This window comes from Musca autumnalis, unplaced genomic scaffold (assembly GCF_047663935.1).
Source record: "Musca autumnalis isolate F117 unplaced genomic scaffold, ASM4766393v1 scaffold_1, whole genome shotgun sequence".
Taxonomy (NCBI): domain Eukaryota; kingdom Metazoa; phylum Arthropoda; class Insecta; order Diptera; family Muscidae; genus Musca; species Musca autumnalis.
In genome coordinates this window covers 13,787,531-13,815,451 of record NW_027411644.1, presented here as the reverse complement: position 1 = coordinate 13,815,451, position 27,921 = coordinate 13,787,531, and the positions used below count along the sequence as shown (strand labels likewise).

The 27,921-nt window shown below is 36.6% G+C and overlaps 1 protein-coding gene across 1 annotated transcript in view; it reads left to right on the top strand.

Annotated features, from left to right (window-relative positions):
* The window catches only part of LOC141393974 (PP2C-like domain-containing protein CG9801), a 98,156-nt gene that overhangs the window by 25,134 nt on the left and 45,101 nt on the right, over nucleotides 1-27,921 (top strand). The window contains exon 2 of the mRNA XM_073967658.1: nucleotides 17,299-17,345. The gene's annotated coding sequence lies outside the window, so the exon portion shown is untranslated. The remainder of the gene's footprint in view (nucleotides 1-17,298; nucleotides 17,346-27,921) is intronic.

Below are 27,921 nucleotides of genomic sequence, written 5' to 3'. Positions count from 1 at the left end.
AAAGGGTCTTAAGAAGCACCCTTTGCTTCCGAAAGGGTCTTAAGAAGCACCCTTTGCTTCCGAAAGGTTTTAAGAAGCACCCTTTGTTTCCGAAAGGGTCTTAAAAAGCACCCTTTGCTTCCGAAAGGGCCTTAAGAACCGCCCTTTGCTTCCGAAAGGATTTTAAGAACCACCCTTTACTTCCGAAAGTGTCTTCAGAAACACCCTTTGCTTCAGAAAGGGTCTTAGGAAGCACCCTTTGCTTCAGAAAGGGTCTTAAGATGCACCCTTTGCTTCAGAAAGGGTCTTAAGAGGCACCCTTTGCTTCAGAAAGGGGCTTAAGATGCACCCTTTACTTCAGAAAGGGTCTTAAGAAGCACCCTTTGCTTCAGAAAGGGTCTTAAGAAGCAACCTTTGCTTCAGAAAAGGCTTTAAGAAGCACCCTTTGCTTCAGAAAGGGTCTTATGAAGCATCATTTCTTTCCGGTCTGACGGACCACCCTTCGGAAGGTTCTTCAGAAGGACCCTTGTTTTGAAAAAGGTTCTTATGGAGCACCCTTTCTCTCCGAAAGGTTCTGCAGGACCCTTTCCGAAGGATCGTTTCTTTCCGAAAAGGTCTTTAGAAGGACCCTTTCTTTCCGAAAGCGTCTTAAGAAGCACCCTTTGTTTCTTACATAAATGGTCATCAGAAGCACCCTTTTCTTCCAGAAAGGGTCGTATAAAGCTCCGTTTCTTTCAGACAGGGTCTTATGAAGCATCGTTTCTTTCAGAAAGCGTTTTTCTTTTACAAAGGGTTTTATGAAGCACCCTATGTATCTTTCAGAAAGCGTATTTCTTTTAGAAAGGGTCTTATGAAGCACCCTGTGTTTCTTTCAGAAAGGGTCTTAAGAAGCACCCTTTTCTTCAAAAAGTGTCTTAAGAAACACCCTTTGCTTCAGGAAGTCTTAAGAATCACCTTTTGCTTCAGAAAGTGTCTTTTGAAGCACCCTTTCTTTCCGAAAGAGTCTTATGAAGGAACCTTTCTTTCCGAAAGGGTCTTATGAAGGAACCTTTCTTTCCGAAAGAGTCTTATGAAGGAACCTTTCTTTCCGAAAGAGTCTTATGAAGGAACCTTTCTTTCCGAAAGGGTCTTATGAAGCATCCTTTCTTTCGGAAAGGGTCTTATGAAGCACCCTTTCTTTCCGAAAGGGTCTTATGAAGCACCCTTTCTTTCCGAAAGGGTCTTATGAAGCATCCTTTCTTTCCGAAAGGGTCTTATGAAGCACCCTTTCTCTCCGAAAGGGTCTTATGAAGCACCCTTTCTTTCGGAAAGGGTCTTATGAAGCACCCTTTCTTTCCTAAAGGGTCTTATGAAGCACCCTTTCTTTCCTAAAGGGTCTTATGAAGCACCCTTTCTTTCCTAAAGGGTCTTATGAAGCACCCTTTCTTTCCTAAAGGGTCTTATGAAGCACCCTTTCTTTCCGAAAGGGTCTTATGAAGCACCCTTTCTATCCGAAAGGGTCTTATGAAGCACCCTTTCTTTCCGAAAGGGTCTTATGAAGCACCCTTTGTTTCAGAAAGGGGCTTATAAAGCACATTTCCTTAAAGAAAGGTATAAAGCACCCTTCCTTAAAGATTGGGTATTATGCGCACCTCTCTTAAAGAAAGGGTCTTATGAAGCAGGGTTTAGTAATTGGAGTTTAGTATTTCAAATGAATCTAAATCGTCCTTCAAAAACAGGTCATTATTCTTTTTCCCTTCCACAAAATTTACATTTTAGAAAATGAAAACAGATTTTTTCCATTTCGATTTCAAGGCGGAGCATATGGAAATAATTCTATGTATATCCATCTAGATTTGCTACCGTTTAGATTATTTTACAAAAAAAATCTCAAAACAATTAATCTAAAAATCTAATCCTCGTTTACAAATTGCGGTGTGTTATTTTAAACAATTTTATGTGGGTATTTGGGTTAAAGCGTAGCCAATTATTTTCCCTTTTTAGTAAAACAAAAACAACAAAATTAACGACTGGAAACAAAAGTGAAATTATTATCGCGCCCTTCGCCATCATCTCTCTCCACCATTCGCTAGGTGGGTAATGTGATATTGTTTTATTGCCCTGACATGGTGGATGTTAAATGTTCATGTTCAACACTTAATTCTGTTTTTGTTGTTTCGAATGTGATTCGTTCAAATTACATACAGAGACCACGAAATTGTAGAACAACAAAGCAAAGCTATAGAAATAACAATAATTTGCTAAACTATAAAATTATTCTCACGCGACAAATTCCGTGCAAAGGTTAAAGAACCTGCCGTCGTAGTAAGTTGCATAGAATTGGGGGCAATTTGAATAAAGAACGAACAAAAATAAATAAAAATAGTTAAGGAAATTGAGATTTTTTTTTTGAAATTTTTGGTTTTTTTATTATAGAGGGCAAGAGGGCAGGGTTGGTCAACAATTTCGGCCAGAGATATTTTTCTTTGCAGCCAATCACAACAGCTACAAAAAATCTACACAACAAATTTGACAATCGGAAAAATTTACTTTTTTAAATTTGATACCGAAATTGTTAGATAACAAAATTCAAAGAATTTCGAATATTGAAAAAATATGAAATAAATAAATACACGAATAAATACATTCGACTGTTCAAGACCTTGCTACTATTTTTGAAATTTGTATGATTTATTTATCCATAAATTGTTCACTTAAAAAATAGATTCTTGCAGGGTCTGGAACAGGACAGTATTGTTAAATATGTTCAAAATTATTGATGAATATTTGCCAAAAAATTTTCGTGTACCAAAATTGACCATCCATTCCGTGCAGGGTATATAATAGAATTTAAAGATTTTATTTTTTTATTTTTCTGCGTTAAGAAATTTATAGAGGCTTTTAGTCATTAATCAAATTATTATGAACTAACCTCACGTATCACTGAATAGAGTGCCAATTACTTTGTTTTCTTTTTTCTTGTAACTGCATTAGGAATAGCGAGACTATGCAAATAATAGGCTCTTCTCTACCCTGTTGTTAAATCAAAAGTCTTTTGTTTTGCTTTTTTTCTCCGGTTCACAATTATGAATTAATTAAGCATGGAATGGAAGTTCTTCAACAGAGTGAATGTCAATCATTACGGCGTGTTCAGAATACGAAAGTAATTGTCCCCACCCTTACACCTACACGGCGGCGCTCGATTCCAGTTCCCCTCCAACAACTTACAATTATGGCCAAGTTAGAATAAACACAAATGCCACTGGAAAAAATAAAACAAATATGTAAACAAAGAAAAGTAGCTGAAGGAAATGAGTGGAAGAAATAGTCAGCAAGTAACTAAAATATGTATTTTACAAGACAACAAACAGAACAATGGTGTGTATGTATTTATCTTTGTCTCCGTATATAAAATAGAATCTCCTGGAATGGAAACCTTTTTATGAATTTCACCTTTAAAGGCCAACCATGGAAGAACAATGAAATACCTACATACATGTACTCACACATATATATACATATGAATATATTCTATAAGGGATGCCGATCGAGGTAGCAAAAATCCCAGGAATTGGGAATTTTTGTCTATGAAAAAATACGAGAACTGGGAAATTTTCGAATTTTTAAAAATGTTAGGTCAAGTCGAATAATCAGTACTAGGCACCCAAAATATGAAAAAGTGTTTCTTATTACACTTCCTCGAAGAAATGCTGCTTCTATTTCAGACACTTTCTGAAACTAATATGCCTGATGATGTTAGCCTAACCAGCTAACGAAACGATCGTCGCATAGTGGTTGATGTGTGTGTAGGACTTCGCTAGATATCAATTTTTCAATGTAATCTCCTTAGGTCATAAAAAAAGCTCGATTAAATTAATCAATTAAATCTCACAAATAGTGGCCTTCGCCCCTAAAAAGGCAAACACTTAAAAGGGTGCTTCTTTTACAGACAATTTCTGAAACGAAAGGTTGCTTCTTTTTCAGACACTTTCTGATAGAAATGGTGCTTCTTATGACCCTTTCTGAAAGAAAGGCTCCTTTTTATAACCCTTTCTGAAAGAAAGGCTCCTTCTTATGACCATTTCTGAAAAAAGGCTCCTTCCTATGACCCTTTCTGAAGGAAAGGCTCCTTCCTATGACCCTTTCTGAAAGAAAGGCTCCTTCTTATGACCCTTTCTGAAATAAAGGCTCCTTCTTATGACCCTTTCTGAAAGAAATGCTCCTTCTTATGACCCTTTCTGAAAGAAAGGCTCCTTTTTATGACCATTTTCGAAAGAAAGGGTGCTCCTTATGACACTTTCTGAAAGAAAGGTTACTTCTTATGACCCTTTCTGAAAGAAAGGCTCCTTCTTATCCCTTTCTGAAAGAAAGGCTCCTTTTTATGACCATTTCCGAAAGAAAGGGTGCTCCTTATGACACTTTCTGAAGGAAAGAGTGCTTCTTATGACCTTTTCTGAAAGAAAGGGTCCTTCTTGTAACCCTTTCCGAAAGAAAGAGTGCTTCTTATGACCCTTTCCGAAAGAAAGGGTGCTTCTTATGACCCTTTCTAAAAGAAAGGGTGCTTCTTATGACCCTTTCTAAAAGAAAGGGTGCTTCTTATGACCCTTTCTAAAAGAAAGGGTCTTTCTTATGACCCTTTCCGAAAGAAAGGGTGCTTCTTATGACCCTTTCCGAAAGAAAGGGTGCTTCTTATGACCCTTTCCGAAAGAGAGGGTGCTTCTTATGACCCTTTCGGAAAGAAAGGGTACTTCTTATGACCCTTTCTGAATGAAAGAGTGATTCTTATGACCCTTTCTGAAAGAAAGAGTGCTTCTTGTGACCCTTTCCGAAAGAAAGGGTGCTTCTTATGACCCTTTCCGAAAGAGAGGGTGCTTCTTATGACCCTTTCGGAAAGAAAGGGTACTTCTTATGACCCTTTCTGAAAGAAAGAGTGCTTCCTATGACCCTTTCGGAAAGAAAGGGTACTTCTTATGACCCTTTCTGAATGAAGGAGTGCTTCTTATGACCCTTTCTGAAAGAAAGGGTACTTCTTATGACCCTTTCTGAAAGAAAGAGTGCTTCTTATGACCCTATCTGAAAGAAAGGGTGCTTCTTATGTCCTTTTCTGAAAGAAAGGGTCTTTCTTATGACACTTTCCGAAAGAAAGGGTGCTTCTTATTAACTTTTTCTGAAAGAAAGGGTCCTTCTTATGACTCTTTCCGAAAAAAAGGTACTTCTTGAGACCCTTTCTCAAAGAAAGGGTGCTTCTTATGACTCTTTCCGAAAGAAAGAGTGCTTCTTATGACTCTTTCCGAAAGAAAGAGTGCTTCTTATAACCCTTTCTGAAAGAAAGGGTGCTTCTTATGACCTTTTCTGAAAGAAAGGGTACTTCTTGAGACCCTTTCTCAAAGAAAGGGTGCTTCTTATTAACTTTTTCTGAAAGAAAGGGTCCTTCTTATGACTCTTTCCGAAAAAAAGGTACTTCTTGAGACCCTTTCTCAAAGAAAGGGTGCTTCTTATGACTCTTTCCGAAAGAAAGAGTGCTTCTTATGACTCTTTCCGAAAGAAAAGGTGCTTCTTATGACTCTTTCCGAAAGAAAGAGTGCTTCTTATAACCCTTTCTGAAAGAAAGGGTGCTTCTTATGACCTTTTCTGAAAGAAAGGGTACTTCTTGAGACCCTTTCTCAAAGAAAGGATCCTTCTTATGACTCTTTCCGAAAAAAAGGTACTTCTTGAAACCCTTTCTCAAAGAAAGGGTGATTCTTATGACCTTTTCTGAAAGAAAGGGTACTTCTTGATACCCTTTCTCAAAAAAAGGGTACTTCTTGAGACCCTTTCTCAAAGAAAGGGTCCTTCTTATGACTCTTTCCGAAAGAAAGGGTACTTCTTGATACCCTTTCTCAAAGCAAGGGTGCTTCTTATGACCTTTTCTGAAAGAAAGGGTACTTCTTGAGAACCTTTGTGAAAGAAAGAGTGCTTCTTATGACCCTTTCTGAAAGAAAGGGTCCTTCTTATGATCCTTTCCGAAAGAAAGGGTCCTTCTTATAACCCTTTCCGAAAGAAGGGGTGCATCTTATGACCTTTTCTGAAAGAAAGTGTCCTTCTTATGACCCTTTCCGAAAGAAAGAGTGCTTCTTATGATCCTTTCCGAAAGAAAGGGTTCATCTTAAAACCCTTTCCGAAAGAAATGGTGCTTCTTGTGACCCTTCCCGAAAGAAAGGGTCCTTCTTATGATCCTTTCCGAAAGAAAGGATCCTTCTTATAACCCTTTCCGAAAGAAATGGTGTTTCTTGTGACCCTTCCCGAAAGAAAGGGTCCTTCTTATGATCCTTTCCGAAAGAAAGGGTGCTTTTTGTGACCCTTCCCGAAAAAAAGAGTGCATCTTATGACCTTTTCTGAAAGAAAGTGTCCTTCTTATGACCCTTTCTAAAAGAAAGGGTGCTTCTTATGACCCTTTCTGAAAGAAAGAGTACTTCTTGAGACCCTTTGTGAAAGAAAGGGTGCTTCTTATCACTTTTTCTGAAAGAAAGGGTGCTTCTTATGACAATTTCTGAAAGAAGGGGTCCTTCTTATGACCCTTTCCGAAAGATACAGTGCATCTTATGACCCTTTCTGAAAGAAAGGGTGCTTCTTATGACCCTTTCTAAAAGAAAGGGTGCTTTTTTCTAAAAGAAAGAGTACTTCTTGAGACCCTTTCGGAAAGAAAGAGTGCTTCTTATGACCCTTTCCGAAAGAAAGAGTGCTTCTTATGACCCGTTCCGAAAGAAAGAGTGCTTCTTATGACCCTTTCTGAAAGAAAGAGTACTTCTTGAGACCCTTTCTGAAAGAGAGGGTGCATCTTTTGACCATTTCTGAAAGAAGGGGTCCTTCTTATGGCCCTTTCCGAAAGAAAGAGTGCTTCTTATGAACCTTTCTGAAAAAAAGGGTGCTTCTTATGACCCTTTCTGAAAGAAAGAGTACTTCTTGTGACCCTTTCTGAAAAAAGGGATCTTCTTATGACCTTTTCTGAAAGAAAGGGTCTTCTTATGACCCTTTCCGAAAGAAAGGGTGCTTCTTATGACCCTTTCCCAAAGAAAGAGTGCTTCTTATGACCCTTTCCCAAAGAAAGGGTGCTTCTTATGACACTTTCTGAAAGGAAGAGTACGTCTTATGACCCTTTCTCAAAGAAAGGGTGCTTTTATGAACTTTTCGGAAAGAAATGGTGCTCCTTATGACACTTTCTGAAAGAGAGGGTGCTTCTTATGACCCTTTCTCAAAGAAAGGGTGCTTTTATGAACATTTCGGAAAGAAATGGTGCTCCTTATGACACTTTCTGAAAGAGAGGGTGCTTCTTATGACCCTTTCTGAAAGAATGGGCCCTTTTTATGACCCTTTCTGAAAGAATGGGCCCTTTTTATGACCCTTTCCCAAAGAAAGGGTGCTTCTTATGACACTTTCTGAAAGGAAGAGTACGTCTTATGACCCTTTCTCAAAGAAAGGGTGCTTTTATGAACTTTTCGGAAAGAAATGGTGCTCCTTATGACACTTTCTGAAAGAGAGGGTGCTTCTTATGACCCTTTCTCAAAGAAAAGGTGCTTTTATGAACTTTTCGGAAAGAAATGGTGCTTCTTATGACCCTTTCCCAAAGAAAGGGTGCTTCTTATGACCCTTTCCCAAAGAAAGGGTGCATCTTATGACCCTTTCCGAAAGAAAGAGTTCATCTTATGACCCTTTACGAAAGAAAGAGTGCAGTTACCGAAAGAGTAGAGTTACCGTGACCCGGGAAACAAAGGTCACCGTCACCTGTAGCTTGCAACGTTGCGATGGGTACAACGTTCGGCGAAAGAATCGCACAAGAAGCGAGGGGTGAAGAGCGGGGGTACATGTTAGTTGGGCAATCTCGTTCAATCGAACGATCCGGATCACTGTCCTAATTCAAAGACGAATGAGTAACAAATTGGTTACTCATTTGCTTATTTCGCAAACGACATCCCTAATCAACATATTCAGAAGGAGTATACCACTGAATACCTTATAAAAACACATATGACACATAGCAAAATATTCGCTTTTTTAACCCACAACTAGATTTGGTTACAAAACTTAAGGAAATGAACTTAGAATAGCGGTTGGGCGGTGTTGGCGTTTTTGGGGGGGCCCGAATTTTAATGTTTCAATTAGTCACCACCTTCAACCAACCACCCAACAACTATCGAACAAAACAACAGTCAACCACATTGCGGTTAACTAGCAGCACAGATGTTGAGAATTTTGTTTTCTATTGAAATGACTAATCAACCGCGTGTGTTTGTGTGTGTCTCTTGTGTCTGTCTGCTACATTGTCTCGTCGTATCGAATAGCAGCAGCAACAGAAGCAACAGAAACCATGCAACAAATTTGTTTCGCACAACACTAACAAACCAAAACGCCAAAACTAAATCAGGAAAAAAGAACCACCAGACATTTAGTCGACGTCTGATAGACGACCAGAGTATCAATGAACTTTGTGGCCACCATGCAACGAACGCCACTCAAACTCTCGATTGCTGTGATTAAACCAAAGTTTTCTATCATCATCAGCATTGTTAAGAATATATTTCAATAGTTGTTGTTGTTGTTGCTGTAATACAACAAAGACAATTGCAATAACAACAATAAAAGAACAAGTAGCAGACAGGAAATGAAAGAATGATTAAAAAATAATTAATAGCTGTGGAAGAGGAGGAGGAGGGGATAAAGCCATTAAACCCCACTTCAAAGAAAATTAGTATTTAAATAAAGGTTTCAATGAAGAAATATTTCAACTAATAAGGGGATAAAATACAATGGTATGAGGTAACAGAATTGCTATAGCAAATCATATCATAAAAGGTATAGAAAATCATGTGGTTCTGATAAAAGTTTAAATCATAAAATGTTTGAACGAAAATCATGAACGGTAAAGTAGAATTCATGATGTAATAGACTGTGACAAAGATAATAGCCGAGATTGATCAGGTACAGACCCCAGATAGCGATACGTACCGTCAGATTTATGGTATGTATTCCAAGTGTTAAAACCAGTAAGGAAAAGATTATAGTCGGACGGGGCCGACTTATGATACCCTACACCACTGCGAATATGTAATATATATATCGTCGGTGTCATGCTTAAGTGTTCCATACGCCATTTTGGACATTTTGAGCTACAGGTACCTTTCAAAGTTTTCAACCCTTCTTTTTCTGAATTGCTAGTCGGTTTTCCTCTATCTCTTATAGTTTTTGAGATATAGAAATGTCAATATGTTCCATATCCACTTTGGACGCAAAAATCTGCTTTTTTGTTCCATATCCATAAAGTCTGGCGTATGAAACAAAAGAACTTTGAACTTTTATGTTCCATATCCATACTGTTTGGCGTATGGAACAAAAAAAGACAAAAACGAATTGTTCCTCACAAAAAATTATGGCGTATGGAACAAAAAATTGCCAAATTTTGTCAAGTAACGAACAATGTGGCGTATGGAACATATTGTTTTAAAGGACTAGGTTGAAAAACTCAAGAATAATAGTTTTTAAATCAAAATATTTTAAAATGTTGTATTGTTATATGAAACTGAAATTTATTTTTGCTTAAATTTAACGCCTCCCGCGTTATAAAAATAAGGTAATAAAAATTATTTTTTTCGAAAGTGGACAAGTCCACAGCTTTTATAAATGTAAAGGAAACATATAACATTGGTCCCTAAAGCATTTATTTTCTACTGCAACTGTTTTATTGAAGCTCCCGAATTTTCAGCTTTACAGCAGCACTTCACATAACGGAGGTGGAACACAATTGATCAAAAGTTTGTTTGTTAAATACAAAAGGTTGTTGATTTGTTCCATAGGATCTTTTTTTTCATGTTTTTGGCAATTTGTGACATAAAGTGTTCCATGTGACACATATTGCCAAAAACATGAAAAAAAGATCCTATGGAAAAAATCAACAACCTTTTGCATTTATAAAAATTGGCCATAACTTCTAGACTATAACAGATATCTGACTAAAATAAACTCCTAATATATTCCTTTAGTTTAGTTCAGTAGAACTGAACCCTTAAAGTATTGAATTTTTGCACCACATCTAGACTGTATTTGTTTGGACCCAAACATATTATGTTTGGATCCAAACATATATTTGTTTGCAACCTGTCCCAAACATATATTTGTTTGGATCCAAACATATTTCTAACATAAATTTTTCTGCGTGTAGACAAAATTCCGTCACACATTCCAAATTTCATCAAAATTGGATAGATATAGGGTGTTTGGTGCAGCAAATACGCGAAATCGGGCGAAAATATTTATGGGAGCTATATTCAAATCTAATTTCGATATAATTTGGCACACTTTTTTTAGAACGAGTTCAGTCACACAATCCAAATTTCATCAAAATCAGACGTATATAGCGTGTTTGGTGCAGCAATTACCTCAAATCGGCCGAAAATATATATGGGAACTATATCGAAATCTTACCCGATTTTGATGTAATTTGGCACATTTATTTTTAGACTGAATTCAGTCACAGTTTCCATATTTCATCAAAATCGTACGTATATAGCGTGTTTGGTGCAGCAAATACCTGGAATCGGGCGAAAATATATATGGGAGCTATATCCAAATCTGAACCGATTTCGATGTAATTTGGCAGATTTATTTTTAGACCGAATCCAGTCACACATTCCATATTGCATCAAAATCGTACGTATATAGCGTGTTTGGTGCCGCAAATACGTCAAATCTGCCAAAAATATATATGGGAGCAATATCCAAAATTTGAACCGATTTCGATGTAATTTGGCATACTTATTTCTAGATCGAATTCAGTAACACATCCCAAATGTCATAAAAATCGGACCTATATAGCGTGTTTGGTGCAGCAAAATATATATGGGAGCTATATCCAAATCTGAACCGATTTTCACCAAAAGCAATGGCGTTCTTCCTATGACTGAAAAACTTATATTCCCCAATTTTCAGCTGAATCGGAAAAAATGCGACCTGTACGTTGCGAACAAAAATACATGAGCAGAAGGACAGACGGACGGACATGCATAAATCGACTCAGAAAGTGATGATATGTATATCCCCAAAAGGAACTGGGGGTCTATTTCGTTTCCTTTTGTATGTTACATACAAATGCACAAAGACATAATATCCCTTACCACAGTGTGGTGTAGGGTATAATTAAAGTGATACTTTATAATAGTTGCTATTTAACAGTATGTTAAATCAGTATGTTAAAGCAAAAGTCACAACTACTAGAGCCAAAACGGAGAGCAGCCCTCGTTCTTTACTTAAGCGCAAAAATCGTCTCCAAAAATCCAAAGGTGACCACCTAAAATGGCAAGTGGCTGACCCAATTTCTCTCAAACTTAAGTCTAGACCTCCAGATGAAGACTTCCACATTTCCCATCATAATGGTCCGAAAGATCTAAAAAATCTTACGGTGACCAATAAAAATGGCCAGTTGGCACGATAACTATCGAAAGCAGGTACCTCCTCCATAGAAGTTCAATATTGTTGCCTTTACAAACATATGTAGAGTGAAACATGGAGTTCTCCAAGGTCGGGTGATATATCCGGAACTCTTTAACCTCTGCTTTTTCTTATTTCAGCTTTCGTGTTTCAGATGTATAACTCTTGTTGACCACATAAAACGCGATAGTTCGGTCTGAGGCTATGCGGCGCCAATGCGGTCTGCAAATATAAGTGCAACGCGATGGAAAATTATTCAAACATGACAAAATGCCACCCTGAGAACTGCAAGAGGGTGTCTCCTCATGTCATCAGTTGACCACTTGCATGCTCTCGTTGCATTATAGTATATTGGCCCAGACACAAAGCAATAAAACTCATCCAATATTTTAAAGATCAACTTATCCTAAGGCCAACAATAGACCTTACTATGCAATAGAAGTCATAGGAAGGAAAGTTATAGGAATTTGAAGTTTAGAAAGAAATGTACAACATTTGTCTTCTATCATCCACTTTTCATTATATAAATCTAACAAGAAACTGTCAACTTATGCCAAATTTTTAACTTATTATAGACAATTAAAGGCCACAGTCTTCAAAAGGTCTTATATCCCTAGCATTAAAGCCACAGTTTGGCTAATTGTAGCGTTTTAAATTTGAAATGGCTTTTATTTATTCCAATTTTAAAGATTCATAACAGTAACATTAAAAATTTGCTGGTGTACTCAAGTTATTAAAGAATGTGCTATTTCAGTGAAACACTTTAACCCTCCATTGGACACCAGAGTCTGGCCAGGCCTTTTTCATTTTATTTTGCATTTTAAACTGGATTACGATAAAGGTAGGAACCTGAGATTCCAGGTAGCTTCATGAAATGTTCTTACCTTTCCAATGAAAGAAAGTCAAAATGATCTACAGAAAAGGAGCTACAAGGATTTTTTGACATATGTACATTCGTAACACATGCGTCTGGCCAGACTCCACCCACTTTCTTATTTAAATATTTCGGAAAATTTTCCTAAAATTATACTTATACCCTCAGCATTTATGCTAACGAGGGTATATCACCAATATTTTTGAAAATTTAACATAGCTGAAGCCAAGGTTTACCCTTTTAGAACACGCGACTTGTGATTGTATATTATACAAATTAAATGTTTATGGATAAAATGAAATGTTTTTGGACGTGGCAAAAAATATTGGCCTCAAAAGTTAATTTGCGTGGAAGCTGTGGCTATATTTATGTTAGAAAATGGGTAAAAATGGGTTGAAGCCAACGTGTCTTTTTTTGTTTTCTCTCGATTTGTGAGTAAACCACACTTCTCACGATTTTCCTGTCAAAGTAAAAGTAGAAGCCAACTAAATAAGGATAATCTCACTATTGTATAACTTTTCAAAATTTCATCAGCGTCTACCAATAAATGACGCTGACATTTTGAAGCCAAATTTACAGTGTTTTTTGACATTTTCTTCTAGTCGCGTTCCGCAAACAGATTTTTCAAAAAGGCTTTAATAGGATTATAGTACTTGCGATTCTGAGCTTTTTGATACGTATATCGTGAATGTAGCCTCCACAGCTTCACAGAAATATGTATCGAAATGACGAAATTTTGTGTGAATATTTTTCTAAAAATCATATTATTCGGGCCTAATTTTTACAATTGTCATTCGATTTCCTCGTACTTGATTGCACATTTTAGTTTTTTACGTTCCGGATCTAATAAATCATTCTCCGTGAAAATCCATCCACTAAAACGCGAGTTACAAGAAAATCCAAAGTAGAAAAATCACCTAAAATTGTTTTTGGAAATATCGCGTATTTTATCGCGTTTTCTGCGGTTCGTTTCCACTGCAATGAAACAACTAATACAGCATCTTTGTTTTAGCGGAAACAGAGATTTGAAAACTTCACTGATAAGGGAGCTACATTCATTTTATCCCAAAAAATAGTGTGTGATGCTACATCCACGGTTCTTCGTTGACCGCCTTGAAATAGATATATATCGATGTAGATTTTTATGGTGGACACTGAAATCGGATGCGGACAAAAAGCATACGCACTCCGCGCAAGTTAGCGACGTTATATAGGTTTTTAGGCACTAAGATGCAGCCGATGCTACATCTTAGCCACCAAATTAAATTTCGAAAACTATATTCAAATTAAAAGATACGGTATTACTGTACATGAAAATCACATGCGGACAAACTGATTTTGATAATTACGCGATTTACACGTATTTAAAAATGCATATAAATAAAAATGGGTTATTTGACCTCTATTTCTATTTCAGAAGCTTTGACGTATATCCCCATCAACCCAATTAGCTTCCCTAATGGGAAAGCTTTAATATGAATGTCAATAAAGCAAAATCCGTCTATTTTGTTGGGAGATTTAAGCAAAATGAAGGAAGTATTCCTATAAATTTTTACAATATTTTCTACTACATAAAGCATGTGAAAAATATTTTTTTAAACAAAAAATTATTTTTTTGACCGAAATATGTGCTTATTTTGGCTGTAACATCCAAACTATAACACCAATCTGTATGATTGTAGTCTCATTTGATTTGCCGTGAAGTTTGGATCCACAACAATTTTTTTTTGTAATTTTATGACCACTAAATGGGCCTTAATTTTGAAAAAAGTAGACTTATATTCAATAATTTATCAATTTTTTGTGCATTCCGCGAATTCTGTGTAACATTTTGCAGGTATTATGCAATCTACTCGCTGAAGTAACTTCGAGAGAACTTTTTTGTAACAATTGTGCTCATTAAAATAATTTGCGTTTTTATAATATTTTCTTTCTTAAAAAGCGAAATAAAAGCGCCATAACTTTTGTCCGCAACAACCAAAAATTGGCTCGCGACCAGATTCGTACTGAGAATTTTTTTCTTAACCTACATATCAAAAACCTTTGATGTAGCGCGAAAAAATTTTATCCTTTTTTTCTGAAATGGAATATGAAATATTTGACAATATTCGTGATATACACTTTCATACGGGCAAAATGTGCCTCATCGAAATAATGGTTTTAATGTGTTTCAGACATTTTGGACATTTTTTTTAGACATAAGCATGCAATTATCGCTTAGTTTGCAATCTGTTGTATTTGTTTGCATATGTTGCACTCTCTTTTATGATTGTTTTGATAATTACGTCATTGTTGTGCTTTTCCACTTGTATTTTCCGATCTTTCTTAGTGCGAGTGTGCGTCTGTGTGTTTGTTGCACAGATTCGAGATGTTACCAGATCTGCTTTGTGGAGAATTCCGGAACAAGGAGAGATTGGGATAAATACAAGTGGACTCAGCAACAGCGAGTTAGTTGTGTTTTAGACGGTAAAGTGAATAGTCGGTTAAAGAAAGCTGCGTGCTTAATAAAGAAAGAAAGCTGTGTTCTTAATAGAGAAGCTGCGTGCTTAGTAACTAAAGACGGCTTCGAACAAGTGTAATAAATAATAAAGTAAATAAAGAAACGTAAACTGAAACGAACCCTGTTTTCTTTGGTACAAATCGTACTGGGGAATACAACAACGTCGACACGGAGATAAGTTAAAACTAAATCCGTACAATATGTGTATACCCCGGCGTCACAGATGGCCGCAGCTAATATATTTAGAAATTGATAGTTCGAGAGCTCCTCTAATTTGTGTACAATTAGACCAGCGGGATACCGTTAGACTTTTTGGTTATATTCCAATAACTCGTAATAATGTAGTCCACACAAAATCAACGAATTTTCTTGCGATTTTGAATATTTTTTTTTACCGAAAAAAGTAATGTTATATGTACCGTTACTTCAATTATAACGATAGAACCAACGACATTTTCATTTTTTCTCTTAGCTAGGTTGTTACCTATCACTCCACACGGTGCACCTGAACCAACTTTAAATGGATGTTCATAGAGAAGACAAATCAAAAAACAATTGAAAAAGTATCAGTCGGCTTTGCCTCTCTGTCGGCACCTCAGCCTGTGTGAATTGAAATACTTTTTCCCAAAAAACGTATGTATTTAAAGTGCAAAAAATTGCGGGAATATCGATAGATAGGGCTAGCCTACGAAAAACATAATATCGCTATAAACAGTAAGGATCCTCAAACAGGCCCTTAACCACACAAAGACGTTGAACATTTGTGTGGGTGGAATCCCAAGGATCGGACAGATAGGGCCCAAATTTGAATATAAACTAAGTTTCGTCAATATTTAGAGATCCAAAGTTTGGACCAAATCGGTTGATATGACTATGAGACATCGCGTGTACCATTTTAGCGAATATTTTCGAACTTTTGGGGGCGGGGAGGTACCGGAAGGAGTGGACCTATATGCACCACCTTCGAATTTCATCTAATATTCGAAGAAATATTGCGATATCCAAAGTGTGGACGAACGTAGTATTTCGGTTCGAGCTCTCCAGTTTTTTTACAACTTTCTGGCTGTTTTCTCAAGAAGTATGGACTTGCCCCTGAAAAAACTTTTACTGTTGTAATTGAGGCAGCGAATGCAAGTTGCTTCAATAAAAATCAAAGTGAATCGAGAGCAGGTCTTAAAGTGAATTTATCCAAAAATTTGTGTGGGAGCTACCCGAAAGAGTGGACAAATATAGTCCATATTCGAACCTGACCTATATGTGGTAGATATATTAGTATGTGTAAAGTATGGACCAAATCGGTATCTCCCATCAATAGTTATCGTGCGCAGAATTTTTCCGAACACTTTTGAACTTTTGTGGGGTGGTACCTGAAGGAGTGAAGCGATATGGCTTATCTTCAAACTTAAACTAAGGTTGCACAAAATATTACGAAGGTTACATTATGGACCGAATCGGTAGATCCGTTCGAGAGTTTATGTGCGCTCCAACCACTACACACGGTGTCATAGGGCTTTTTTGCAACTTTCAGGCTATTTTCTCAGGCCTTGCCTTGCCCCTGATGAAACTTGTACCGTCGTATGGGTGGCAGTGAATACAAGTTGCTACAACAAAAATCAAAGCGATTCCAGAGCAGGCCCTAAACTGATTTTTTTCCGAAATTTTGTGTGGGAGGTACCCGAAGGAATGTACCGATTGAGTCCATATTGAAACCTTATCTAAGTCTGGTACACATTTCACCATGGGCAAAGTTAGGACCAAATCGGTTACTCCCTTCAAGAGTTATCGTGCGCACAAATTTTCCGAACATTTTCGAACTTTTGTGGGGGAGGTACCGGAAGGAGTAGACCGATATAGCTCATCTTCGAACTTCAACTAAGTTTAGACAAAATATTATGAAAGCCAAAATTTGAACCGTATCGGTTCATCCGTTCGAGAGTTATCGTGCTATCCAGCCAGCCAGACAGACAGGCGGACGGACATTGCTAAATTAACTCCAAATTTTCTGAAACACATTTCGTCCAAACATACTTGATTAGACCCTAACCATTATTTCGATGAGACACATTTCGCCCGTATGAATGTATATATACCCTTTTTAGCCTAAAAGCTGAGGATATAAAAATAGCCACAGCGCTTTTTAAATAAATCGCTGTCAAAGTTAAAATTTTTAGGTTTATTTTAGGTTTTCAGGATTTCAATAGGAACGTCAGTTTTATAAGGAGGCGGTACATTCAGGGCATTGTCCCAATTTGAACTTTGTTATCTTAAAATGGTAAAACCTACGAAAATACGAAAATACCTCTCATTTAAAGTTAGTTCAGGGGCACTGTGTACTCTTTCTTTATAACTTAAGGGATCTGTTGACGCAACGCCCCTAACGTACTTTCTATAAATGTATTTTTAAGTAAGAAACATTGCCTAAAGAAGAATAATAGAATTTAAAAAATCTGAAAGAAATGTGTATTCAAAAATTTAATGGTATATTCTCCTTGTTCTTGTTCTTTTCCAGATATTCAGATGTTTTAAAACAATTCTAAATCATAGAGTATATGAATGGTAAGTCTTAGTATTAAAACATAAACTCGCAGTTTTATACGAATATATATTAGTTTTTTTCCGTTTTGTTACATCTGTATCAAAGAAGTTCTGCATTTTATTCCGATGTTTTTTGCAAATGAAGCGAAAAAGTACAATGTAAAATTGCAACCAGGTACATTGTTCCCATAAACTCTGGCTTCCTGATGCATATAAAAATGGAAAATATAAAAATACTTTCTTTATAAAACTGGGACACCTTAAGGACATAAAAGTTGTTATATATGTAATGTATGTGACATGTGCCATAAAATATGTTAAGGGGAAAGTATGCAAAAAGACATGTTGTTCTAACAATAAATTGTTTGAATTTTTAAATATTTTCCCTTAAACCAAATGAACAGCTTCATCTATTGTTTTGATATGTGTGTATTCTGTGTATGATTAAAATTAATGCGAAAAATTTGGATATGTTGCGTATAATTTATGTGCGTTTCTCATGCAAAATAATAAGCTTAGGTCAAATTGTTATTTACTTTGAAAACTGTAAGTTTTAAGCAACATCATTTATAATTATTTTTTATTATGAGAGTAACCCACAAATTTACCAATTTACACGAAACGTAAATATTGACTTCATAAGAAGAAAATGTACATGTTGTCCAAGAATTACATATTAAATTTATGTATGTATGTGTTTAAAATTTGTGTGTTTTGGCCTCCCATCACAATGTTAGCACGTGACTCAATACATGTTCATGGAATTTGTGATATTTTTCCCAAACAGTTTTCCTGCTTCAAGGAAATACCGAAAATTCGCCAAAATTGCAGTGCCCAAAATTGATATTTTTATTTTGCGTGTTTTATTGGCAATTCGTGCCCTACGAAGCCGTAGATTATAGTGTTAAAATTTTGCTATCATGCAATATTCTATGGGACGATAGAGTTGTGGTTTTTGTGTTGTTGTTTTAGGGTTACACTTAAAAAATGGGAAAAATTCTGAAACTAATGAAAACTATGAGGGAATAATACAAGTTCTAGAAAAAATATATATACATATAACAATAAATATAAATTATTATTTCAGCTGTAATTAATATGAAACATTGTTAATTGGGATGTTAACAAATAGCTTATATTTTTCCAATTTTCAATAACTTGACTAATACGACTAAAGAAGACGAAGTATGTAGTGCCATACATTGCGTATGATTTACGTCAATACTTATACGCACCATTTGAAACCCAATATTATATGTTTGCTACTAAATTGTGGTGAAATTGAATTGAATTATTAAGAGGGAATCAATACGAAAAATACTGCAACTTTAGGTGGTAGGTCTAATGACATCCTTATTATACACTCAGCACTTATACGAACAAACTGTGCCTCATAGAAATAATAGTTTTAGGCCCAAGTATGTTTGGACGAAATCCGTTCCAAACAATTTAGAGTTGATGATGCAATGTCCGTCCGTCTGTCTGGCTAACTGGCTGTATCGCACGATAACTCTCGAATGGACTAACCGATTCGAACCAAATTTTGCACTTCGTAAAATCTTTCCCAAACTTAGTTTAAGTTCGAAGATGCGCCATATCGGTCCCACAAAAGTTCAAAACTTTTCTGTAAAATGGTGTGAACGACAACTCTCGAAAGGAACAATCGATTTGGTCCAAACTTTGCACGTCGTATTGTTCATTTCAGATGTTGATCGGGTTCGAACATGGACTATATCGGTCCACTTCTTCGGGTACCTCCCACACAAAATTCGGAATAAGTAAAGTTTAAGAGTTCCTCTCATATCATTGTGAAATTTTTTCAAAAGGTTGTCCTTGCGATTCCTTATACCAACACGGTGCGCCTTAACTAAATTTAAATGAAAGGTGCTTGCATCTGGGAAGTTTTTGCGGATTCTGAAACTACAATGTCCATAGATGAGAAAAACCAAAAAACAAAAAAAAATCGCCGGTGGGATTTTCAAATAAATCGAGGTCAAAGTTCACATTTTAGCGGCTGTTTTGGGTTTTTCACGATTTTGCTTGGAAACCACGAGCCGCATCATAATGGGACTAAAGAAAATGTTGTAAAATGCTCTATAAGATTGACGTTAATGATTTGTTCGTAGGATTTACCATTTTTGAGATATTGAAGTTCAAATTGTTTTTGTGGATTCTGAAAGAGCAATGTTGTTGAATGAAAATCTTATATCTGTGAAAATTCTCTACAAGATTGATTGTGTGATGTTTTCTTGGGCTGTACCATTTTTTAGATATATAAGTTTAAGTTGGGAATTGCAGTCGTGGCATTGTTTTATAAGGTGACGATACAGTCAGTCCATTGTCCCAATTTTAACTTCAAAATCTCAAAAATGGTAAATCATAGGAAAAAGTCATAAAGGTCAATCTTGTGGAGAATTTTCACTGCTACAACATTTTCTTTAGTCCCATCGTAACTCGAGGTTTTAAAATAGTGAAAGCCTAAAAAATGCCATAAAATGCTAACTTTGAAAATCCCTCCGGCGATTTTTTCTGTTTTTTGATTTTTCTCATCTGTGAACAATGTAGTTTCAGAATCCTCAAAAACTTCTCAGGTGTAAGCACTTCTCATTTAAATCTAGCTAAGGCGCACCGTGCCAATTTTTTCGGGGGCAAGTCCATACTTCTTGAAACCCTTACAGCACCAACTAAAATGGCACAAAATTTGAGAAAAGTGCAGTTTAAGACCTCCTCTCGAATCGTTTTGATTTTGTTATACCCTCCACCATATGGAGGGTATAATTAAATTTGTCATTCTGTTTGTAACACATCGAAATATTCGTCGGAGACCCTATAAAGTATATATATTATTGATCAGCATAAAATTCTATGTCGATTTGACCATGTCCGTCTGTCCGTCCGTCTGTCTGTTGAAATCAAGATACAGCTCGCAATTTTAAAGATAGAGAGTCAAAATTTGGTACAGAAGTTTTTATTACTTTCCGGATGGTTGGTATTGAAAATGGGATATATCGGTCCACGTTTTGATATAGCCCCAATAGAACGGTACCTCCCGATTTTCGGTATTTTTAAGGTTTTAGCTTCATTATCCTACCAAAATGGCTGAAATTTGGTACGTAGTCTTCTTTAGGCGTATAAAACTTTCCCCCAGAATTTTGTCGGTATCGGTCCACACCTTCATATACCCGCATAGAACGGTACCTCCCGATGTTCGGTATTTTTAAGGTTTTAGCTTCATTATCCTACCAAAATAGCTGAAATTTGGTACGTAGTCTTCCTTAGGGGTATAAAACTTTCCCCCAGTATTTTGTCGGTATCGGTCCACACCTTCATATAGCCCGCATAGAACGGTACCTCCCGATGTTCGGTATTTTTAAGGTTTTAGCTTCATTATCCTACCAAAATGGCTGAAATTTGGTACTTAGTCTACGTTGATGGTATAAAACTTTCCCCCAGAACTTCGTCGGTATCGGTCCATGCCTTTATATAGCCCCCATAGAATGGTACCTCCCGATTTTCGGTATTTTGAAGGTTGTGTCTTCAATATTCCACCAAAATGGCTGACATTTGGTATTTAGTCTTCAATGTTATATAAAACTGTTCGCCAGAAATATGTCTGTACAGGTCCACGCTTTCATATTGCCCCAATTCTGACTAAAATTCTTCTGTATAGGTCCACGTTTCGATATAACCCCCATAGAACGGTACCTCCGGATTTTCGTAATACTGAAGATTGTGACGTCAATATCCAACCGAAATGGCTGAAATTCGTTATTTCGTCTTCCAAGAGTTATAAAATATTCCAGAAGAGTATTATCAGTATAGGTTCACGTCTTCCTTTATCCCCATAGAAGCTTACTTCTTGATTTTCGGTATTTTTTAGTTTTAGCCACATTCTCTTACCGAAATATAGGAAATTTGGTATTTAGTCTTCTTTGAGCCTAAAAACTTTCCGTCAGAAATTTGTCGGTATAGATCGACGTTTTGAAATAGCCCCCATAGAATGGTGCCTCACATTGTTTTACCGAAATTGCTGAAATTTAGTATTAAGTCTTCTTCATACACGAAAGGAAACTAATTATTCCATTTTACTTCAATACAACTTGTGGTGGATGGTATAACAAGTTCGGCCCGGCCGAACCTAACGCCGTTCTTACTTGTTTTTATAACAAATTGTATTCACTGTCCCCATTATGACGGTACAAGTTTTTGTCAAGGGCAAGTCCATACTTCCTGAGAAAATGGCCCAAAAGCTGTAAAGACCCCCAACATTAAATCGAGTTCTATGATGGGGCACATCGGTACACTTGTTAAAATTGTGCTCACAATAACTCTGGATACTGCCTTCCGATTTGTTCAATATTGTGCACATCGTAGATCATCATACATCATAGATCAGGTTCCCACACAAAATTTCGTAAAAGTGCAGCTTAGGACCTCCTCTCAAATCGTTTTGATTTTTCTTGCAACAGGTTGCATTCAAGGCACCTACTACGGCGGTTTTTTGAGTGGCAAGTCCATACTTCTTGATAAAATCACCCGAAAGCTGAAAAAACCCCTACGGCCAGCATGTATAGTTCAATTGGCACAACTCTATCCGGTAGCTACCCACAAAATTTCGAAAATAATCGCTAAAATGGTACGTGCGATATCTCATAAACGGAGCAACGGATTTGGTACAAACTAAACGAAATAATGTGTCCAAACTTAGCTTATATTCAACAGTGGGTCCTTTCGGTCCACTCCTTGGGGTACCACCCACACAAATGTTCAACATTATGTTTTAAGTGTTCGAGGGAGGATCCTTTGGAAATTTTTGCCGAACGTACTCCTTGTGTCGCTGTTTACAGCGATAACACGTTTTTCGTGGGCAAGTCCATGTTGCCTGAAATAGCTCGAAATCTATCGAGACGAATGACTCCCAAAATAATATCCCCCACTTCCAAGTTGGACTATGTCTGTCCATTCCTTTAGGTTCCTCCCACGCAAAACATTTCAGCTTTAATCCAAATCCATATTTTTGCCGGCAAGTTCATACGCCCTAAATGCTGAAAACCCCCTAAATACATAAGTTTTTTTGGTAAAGAAGTGTTTCAATTCACTCACACTGAGGTTATACCCCTGTCGGCAAAGCCGACGGATACTTTTTTACTTGTTTTAGGTTTAATACTCATAACCATCATTGTGATATGTTTACACTGAACAGAAGGAAATTATGTTTCCGTACCATTTATTCCTCCCAGTGTACTTCCTTCCCTAGGCCATTTATATTGCATTGTTATTGCAATTGGCCATGTCATACCCTCAAATGGTTTTTGGCCATTTTTTCCTGTTTGCTGCCTGCCATCATTGTTGACTGCTTAAGGATTCAGGTCAACAAGAGAAAATATATAATGTTTTCCTATGAGCGAGCATATAAGAAGAAAATGAAGAAGCGGCGCAGCAGAAAAACTGTCAATTAGACGACGATGACTGTGATGGCGTCGCTACCAAATGCACATAAAAGTTACACGATATAACAAAAAAAAAACAACAAAATACAAACCTACATGAATATCTACTTTAACAATTGACCCAGTTTGTTGTTTCGACGTATTTTATTCTTTTGTTTTTGTTTTCCTTGGAAAACAATGACAGCAAACATGTTCGGCTATTCGGCACAAAAATTGTTTAGAACAAGTGAATATTTTATGCAATTCACCAACCACTTGATGTCATGCAAGTCATCACTTTTTCCCTTTTCTTTCAAAACAAAAAAAGTGGAACAAACAATTATTTTTCTACATCCTGAAAGAGAAACTTGTCGAAAGGATACAAAAGCAGGAACGGAAAGTATGAGCAACAAATCACAAGTACTGTATCAGCTTTTAGGCCACAATTAAAAAAATTTCGTACAAAATATTGTCCTTCATAGGAAATTTTCTTTTGGATTTGTCAAATTACACTTTCCAAAATGGCCAATGCTTGTGAAAAATCTAAGCAAATATTTGTCATGACTGCAGGCTGTTCTCCACTTTGAAGATGATAAATTTAAATTTTGTCCAACAAAAAATGCATTGCTCTTTTTCCATAAAGGATGTATACTTGTGTTGTTGTGTTGTTGCTTCGCTTTCAAGTGCAACTTCATTGCCGGTTTGTTTACACTTTCCTTGCGCATGTGGTGGTTGCCTACAAAGACCTTCCTTCTTTTTCAAACGTACATCATCATTATTATGCTGTCACGATGACGATGAATTTATGGAAAATGGGAATGATGACACCTTGTTTGCTGCAAAGAAAGTTTAGCACTGAATACTGAATGTGAAATCATTCTAATGTCAATATCATCAGGTCAGGTCATCGTAGCATCACCAAACAAAAACGAAGACTACAACCCATCATCATGACAGTTTACAAAGCCATCATCGCGTTTTTCCTTTTTCAGAGTTTTGCTCTTGAACATCAATATCCATGTGGTTGTTTTTGTTTTGAGTGGTAACCCTCTTGCTGTGTGGTTTTTATTCAAATGTTGTAGATGTAAATCTATAGGATTCACATTTTTAATATTCATGAAAGGTTTTTGTCAAAAGCTCACAGCATTCTATGAAGTTGTTGATATCAGACAATAGCTGACAGATACTCCAGCAGATATCGAACAAAGGGGCGTCTTTTTAACAACCATTCATGCGGGTTATGCTTGATTGAATGTAGACGAAATACACTCGAAAAATTAGGATAATTAATTTAGTCAGAAGTTTTGTAATAAACTCATGATAGGCTGATTTTAGGAAACTTCCAGAGCGTAGAGTGAAAAGGCTATACATAAATAGGTGGGGGTTTTCAGAAATTCATGGTAACCTCCGCTACAAAGACATAAATTATTTCTTCCACAAATATTGATATAAACAAGTAAAAAAGTATCAGTCGGCTTTGCCGACAGAGATATACCCTCAGTAGGCCGGGGCGATTTGTATGGAAGGAAAAAAGTGTTATCGGGCGCCTGGAGTTTCTGATTCTTGGGATTGTACTGAGCAAAAAAGTCAACTAGACCATATGTCTACGGTGAAAATCGAGCCCCCGGATTTTGGCTTGAAGTTATTTTTCAAGGATTTTTGAATATTTTGGCATATAAGAACCAAACCACTGAGATTTTCGATCCAACACGAAGACAAAAATTGTAGCCAAGACAATAATAAAGAACTCTCTAGTACATCGCAAAATCATTGGAACTCTCCTTCAGGTAGTTATGGCCTCGAGAAGGTGCACATTTTTCGGAAAATATCGATAAATGACACTGTGCTACAAAATGGGACTCAAAGTCAGTGGGTGGAAAATTCCTTTTGGAGATGAAAGCCCTTGGTGAGTGTACTAAGAACCCAAAAGGAAATATTCACCATAGGTCAAGTTTCCGAGATATCGCGTGATTAATGGTTTAATTTTGGACCCTTAATTTGTGAGAAAATAGCTTCATATCTCTCTAAAGCGTTATTGTAGCTTCATTTTGACATTACATTTCTTCGGTCAAATCGAATGGTGAATCTTTTTGTAGAATATTTCATCCCTCTAACTCAATTCCTTTCATGTCCTTTTCGTCCTTTATTTTTTGAACCATAGTAAAAGTAACACAAGACGAGATTTTACAGCATCCAAATATTCTACAAAAATGTTGTTCAGAAGATTTTAGGTACGGTTTTCATTGATGACCAATCGATATTTCCCCGTTTTCTTGGTCCTTTTTGACATTTACCCGGTTTTTGTTCAGAAAACTATGTTTTGTTTTTATGTATATTCGTTATTGGTCTGTGGTGCTTCTGAAATACTTACCATAAATAGCTCTTGTAATGACGAACACGTTAATAACAAATTTTATTTGAGGATAGATCCGGTTACCTATATTTTTGAATCCGATATTCTGATATTAAAACCGGTTTTAACTAACCGATTAACTGTATATGTATATCATTAGAAAGCTAATATAACGGTCAATCAAATGACAGCAAGTAGCTTATTACAACTTTGTTGGTTCCGTAGCTAGAAAAAAAAACAGCTTTCTTAAACCGATTTTGATGTAAAATATCACTGGTTGAAAAATTCTTTTTGGCGATGAAAGTGATTGATAAAAAAAAAACAACATAACATAAATTCATCTCGCCATAACTCAGAAGTTTGACCTATCTGACCTATATTTTACATCAAAATCGGTTTAAGAAAGCTGTTTTTTTATTCTAGCTTCGGAACCAATCGGTTAATCGGTTACTTAAAACCGGTTCCAAAATCGGTTTTAATATCAGAATATCCGGTTCAAAAATTTAGATAACCGAATCTATCCTCAAATAAAATTTGTTATTAACGTGTTCGTCATTACAATAGCTATTTATGGTAAGTATTTCAGAAGCACCACAGACCAATAACGAATACACATAAAAACAAAACATAGTTTTCTGAACAAAAACAGGGTAAATGTCAAAAAGAACCATGAAAACGGGGAAATATCGATTGGTCATCAATGAAAACCGTACCTAAAATCTTCTGAACAACATTTTTGTAGAATATTTGGATGCTGTAAAATCTCGTCTTGTGTTACTTTTACTATGGTTCAAAAAATAAAGGACGAAAAGGACATGAAAGGAATTAGTTAAAGGGATGAAATATTCTACAAAAAGATTCACCATTCGATTTGACCGAAGAAATGTAATGTCAAAATGAAGCTACAATAACGCTTTAGAGAGATATGAAGCTATTTTCTCACAAATTAAGGGTCCAAAACTTGACCTATGGTGAATATTTCCTTTTGGGTTCTTAGTACACTCACCAAGGGCTTTCATCTCCAAAAGGAATTTTCCACCCACTGACTTTGAGTCCCATTTTGTAGCACAGTGTCATTTATCGATATTTTCCGAAAAATGTGCACCTTCTCGAGGCCATAACTACCTGAAGGAGAGTTCCAATGATTTTGCGATGTACTAGAGAGTTCTTTATTATTGTCTTGGCTACAATTTTTGTCTTTGTGTTGGATCGAAAATCTCAGTGGTTTGGTTCTTATATGCCAAAATATCCAAAAATCCTTGAAAAATAACTTCAAGCCAAAATCCGGGGGCTCGATTTTCACCGTAGACATATGGTCTAGTTGACTTTTTTGCTCAGTACAATCCCAAGAATTAGAAACTCCAGGCGCCCGTGATGGTTTTCAAATCGCCCCACTCTAACCCTCAGCCTCTGTATATTAAAACAATTTTTTCCCAAAATACGTATGTATTTGGGGGGTTTTAAAAATTTTGGGCATTTGAACCGACAAAAATGTTGATTAGGATTAAAGATCAAAAGTTTTGCGGAGGAGATATTAAATGGAATGGATCTACATTGACCATTACGGAAGTGGATCTCCAGCCATAGGGGGTTTTTACACCCTTCAGGATGTTTGGTCAAGAAGTATGGACTTGCCCCTGAAAAAACGTTTACCATCGTAATTGAGGCAGCGAATGCAAGTTGCTTCAACAAAAATCAAAGTGATTCGATCGCAGGTCTTAAAGTGAACATATCCGAAATTTTGTGTGGGAGGTACCGGATGGAGTGGACAAATATAGTCCATATTTGAACCTGATCTATATCTAGTAGATATATTAGGATGTGTAAAGTATGGACCAATTCGGTCACTCCCTTCAAGAGTTACCGTACTAACAATTTTTCCGAACATTTTTGAACTTTTGTGGGGGAGGTACCTGAAGGAGTGGACCAATATGGCTTATCTTCAAACTTAAACTATGTGTGGACAAATAATTACTAAGGCCATAATTTGGACCGAATCGGCAGATCCGTTCGAGAGTTATCATGGGCTCCAACAACCTCACACGGTGTCATAGGGGTTTTTTGCAACTTTCAGGCCATTTTCTCAGGAAGTATGGACTTGCCCCTGATGAAACTTGTACCGTCATATGGAGGGCAGTGAATACAAGTTGCTAAAATAAAAATCAAAGCGATTCGAGAGATGACTCTAAACTGAACTTTTCCGAAATTTTGTGTGGGAGGTACCCGAAGGAGTGGACCTATTGAGACCATATTGGAACCTCATATTACTCTGGTAGAAAGTTTACGCTATACAAAGTATGGACCAAATCGGTCACTCCCTTCAAGAGTTATCGTGCGCACAAACTTTCCGAACCTTTATGAACTTTTGTGGGGGAGGTACCGAAAGGTACCTGCTGGCTCCAGCCAGCAGGACAGACAGACAGACAGACGGACGGACATGGCTAGATCGACACAAAATTGTCTGAAACACATTTCGTCCAAACATACTTGGGGTCTAAAACCATTATTTCGATGAGGCACATTTTCATCGTATCAAAGTGTATATACCCTCCTTAGCCTAAAGGCTGAGGGTATAAACAACATGTGCATCATATATGTATCTTCGAATTTAGTCAGCAATTAAAAGAATATCTGTCGGTTTTGTCGACTGAAATTTAACTTCAGACTATAACATTTTTCTCTGCAAAGAGGAAAGTGATGAAGTTAAGCCAATGGGGGAAACTCCAGACTTAAACAATCCTCAGACTATAACAGTAAATAAATGCACAATATTTAGAAAGGATTGACAAAATCATTCTACAGATAAGGATTAAAA